Source organism: Saccoglossus kowalevskii, chromosome 13, assembly GCF_978046115.1.
Source record: "Saccoglossus kowalevskii chromosome 13, keSacKowa6.1, whole genome shotgun sequence".
NCBI lineage: Eukaryota > Metazoa > Hemichordata > Enteropneusta > Harrimaniidae > Saccoglossus > Saccoglossus kowalevskii.
In genome coordinates this window covers 9,971,213-9,974,985 of record NC_140653.1, presented here as the reverse complement: position 1 = coordinate 9,974,985, position 3,773 = coordinate 9,971,213, and positions in this window count along the sequence as shown.

The following is a 3,773-nucleotide window of genomic DNA, read 5'->3' as shown; positions in this document are numbered from 1 at the left end:
CTTACTTGGTTGGATCGCCTTGGATCACCGCGTAAATTTGAATAAATCACTCACACTTCTCGTCTTTGAAGTTAATTCTTTTATCTATTTAACACGTTATTCGATTTTGATTTGATTTGATTGGCTTGATAATTTATTTTTGTGGTCAATAAAAATTAACATTCTTGTTATGATGTTTTACAAAGTTTTTCTGGGTAATTTATTTTAAAGACGCGACCAGTTTCATTTTTGAGACCTCTTCAGATTACCATTACTTCCTCTTTCCGCAGCTAACTAACTGACTGTGACCAGAAGATCGACACTGAGGGCGCTTTGGGCTAAAAAAAAGTTGCCAAAAAAAAAAATACCCGCCGGATAGAGATATTTTTGAAAACTTACACACCCAAATATGTTTATAAAACATCATACAAATAATATAGAAAGAAAGCCAGCAATAAGTAACAGAAATATCTTTCTAATAAAACCTCTAGCTCAAAAATCAAGGGCAAATTAAAGTGATGAAGGAAATCATTTGCACAGTTTTTCGCTCTCACAGAGATTCTAACGGTCAGCCCATTTGTCATATTACATTTTTTATAAGTTGCCCTTTTGTCTTTTTAATACTGTACTGCAATTTATTAAATTATACATCACCTTGTGTACGTTTTGTGGGATATAGGGTAAGCTGTTCATACGTACTGCGAGGAGCCCAAGTCGCCGACAGCGCCCTCTGGTGCTAACCGGAGCTCAAACCAGGCTAGTCAGACGTGTGATATTGGTCTCATGCCACTAATCAACCAATGACTGAATGATCAATTTAAATGCCTTGCAAGAACCAAAGATATTTTTTAAATATTTTTTTCTCAGGTGCTCCCTGTTTGAGGTTTTTTGTTTACTACTTAGCGGCTGTGTACCTGTGGGTTTATTCTGTGTGAATTTGGATGTTCTAATCTTGGTGTTTTTCCAGTGATTTCTCTAGGTACAATCCAAATACAGTAGGTGTGTCTTGTTTACTTGAGATTTGTAAGAGTTTGAGCTGGCCAACATGTTTCATGTTTTCATGTGGTTGATTATTGGCATGTTGATTTTCCATTTTTGAGCCATGTTTTCAACTTTGTTCATCATTTTCATATAGCAATCTCGTCATAAGTTAACATTGTCAGTCGTCTACGGAGTTTCAATTAGTGGTACAAGAGAACTGGTGATGGTTGTAGAACCATAACTGCCTCAGCTCAAAGACTGTTATGTAATATAAGGGATGTAAAGGGAAACGTATAGTAGTGTCACCTCTGTGTAATTTACAATATATCTGCATTAACCTTCACTGTTAAGGACAATGTGGAGTTCACTTAAATGACTTGTAAAAGCAAGGCTGGGCAAATTTTGCAAAAAAAAAGTAGTTAGTTAGAATTACCAGGCACGCAATCGACACATTGATATCGAAATATGGACGATAAACGGCAAATGATATTTCTAGAGATATAGTTGGAATTGAAGCAAGGAAGTGGTGGCCTATTATCCCATGAAACATACTCGCGCATATCCGTACATATCACCCTGTCTTAACGTGTGTATGTGGGGGGGGGGGGCATGTACCCAATCATAATAACTGGAAATGGTTTCAGAACCGAAAAGTGTTTTATTACTGTAAATAATTATGAACAATAAAACCTGAAATTTAGAAAAACTATAGACAATAAATAATGAAAATCTGTGATTTGCTGTACAGTTTCTAGAAAATTATTACAAGTCTCAGAAGTATTTGGACAGCTCGCTAGCGAATTGGCAAACTGCTTGAGATGCTGAATTGTTCGAGTTACGGACATCGAGTTACGAAAATGACCACGCCCATATTTTTGAAACCACGCCCAAATTGTAACTCGATATTCAATCATTATTAACAGTTAAAAGAACTTCGAGTTACGGGCAACATACATTTTGGTTTGTGTTGCACGTCCACATTCAGTAACTTTCAAATTTTGTAACTTTAATTAGCAGTTATTCGAATTCGAGTTGGTAACTCATGTGCGTGTCTGTAATGTCGCAACAATGTTACTGTTATTATTGCAACAAAACGCGCCAAAATCGAGTAATGTGAAGATTGAAAATATGTTTGCCTGATTTCACACGTTGAACTAGTGACATGGAAGACATTCGTGGGTTTTTTAATTTACAATGAATCGTTATATAATAAAAGAGAGAGAGTCTGAGATAATGAAAATATGGAATGACGCTGATGAGGAGGTATCTCGACTCTGGCCTCTGTAAAGTTGTGAAGATGTACAGGGACTAAGCCCAAAAGTTGAAACAAACAATCTCATTGCGTGGTAAAAAATGAAAGACAGTATCTGGATGAACAATAACTACAATCTACGTTGCTTACTGTTAATTACAATTCGAGTTAAAAAATTAAAAAGTTAAACAAAACAAACAATATATGTTGCCCGTTACTCGAAGTTTGGTTAACTGTTATTTAAAGTTCGAAATGTATGGTGCCCGTAACTCGAAGTTCTGTTAACTGTTAATTGAAAGCGTGGTGGTCGTATTTTACACGCGTTGTATACGTCGCTATGAGTCCCATATCGAACAGGACGCAACACGACGACTGTCACACTTGTTACAATTACCTGTTACAATTTGGACGTGGTTTCACCAAAGTGGGCGTGGTTTCAAAAACATGGGCGTGGTCATTTCTGTAACTCAATGTTTTCGTAACTCGCTGTTCGTAATCGATGTCCTGATGGCTACCTCCAAAATGACGAATGAGGTTGAATATTATTAGCGGTTGGATGTGAAAATTTATTTTCTCCTTCTTTGTGGGAAACTGTTTCTCAACTTTTCTCTTTATTCAAACCGCGTAAAAGCATTTTATATCACCTAAGCAATATGGATTCGCCCCGAGTAGACGCGACTACAAATCGGCGCCAGCGAGATTCGAAAGCCAAGCAGTTAGCCAATTCGCTAACGAGTTTGAAAATTGGCTGCCCCAATACTTCTGAGATTTGCTGTAACAGAACCATAACATTTACAAGATAAACGTTTTGTTTACTAGAAGGAAATGTCTTTTGGCAGCATTTCTTGTATTAATTTTCATTGCACAAAAAAGCAGCAAATACTGTTACTGAAGCACAGAATTTGCATGTTTTTTTCCCGGCCATTCACGCATCCATAGTTGTTGTCACTTTGCAGCCGCAATGATGAATGCATTGTGGCGTATTTTGACCCCCGGAATTTGACCTTGCATTCTAGCTACATTTACCTCCCTTTCATACCAGTTCAATTTCTTTTCATTATTTCATCCAGATTCCATGACCAACCTTTATTTCACAGTCACTCTAGTTTTCACTTTTCTAAAATTATTTTATTGATCAAAAGAATTTTCACTCCCATCATGCAATCTCCCATAGTACTTCCGCAGACACAGATGCGATCGCCAACATAACTACAAATAACCTCGCTCTCAGGAGCTGAGGAATAAAACCAGTTCAATTTCTTTTCATTATTTCATCCAGATTCCATGATATTTAATATTTAAAAGCAACCTTTATTTCACAGTCACTCTAGTTTTCACTTTTGTAAAAATTATTTTACTAATCAAAAGGCTTTTTACTCCCATCATGCAATCTCCCATAGTACTTCCACAGACACAGCGGCGATTGCCAACATAACTACAAATAACCTCGCTCTCAGGAGCTGAGGAATGAGCCTTGAATTGGGTTGACCTGTGATAGTCTGGTTGGTCCCCTGCCCCGATTTCAACGCCGAGGGCGGCATTATCTTAACCGCCCTCGGCG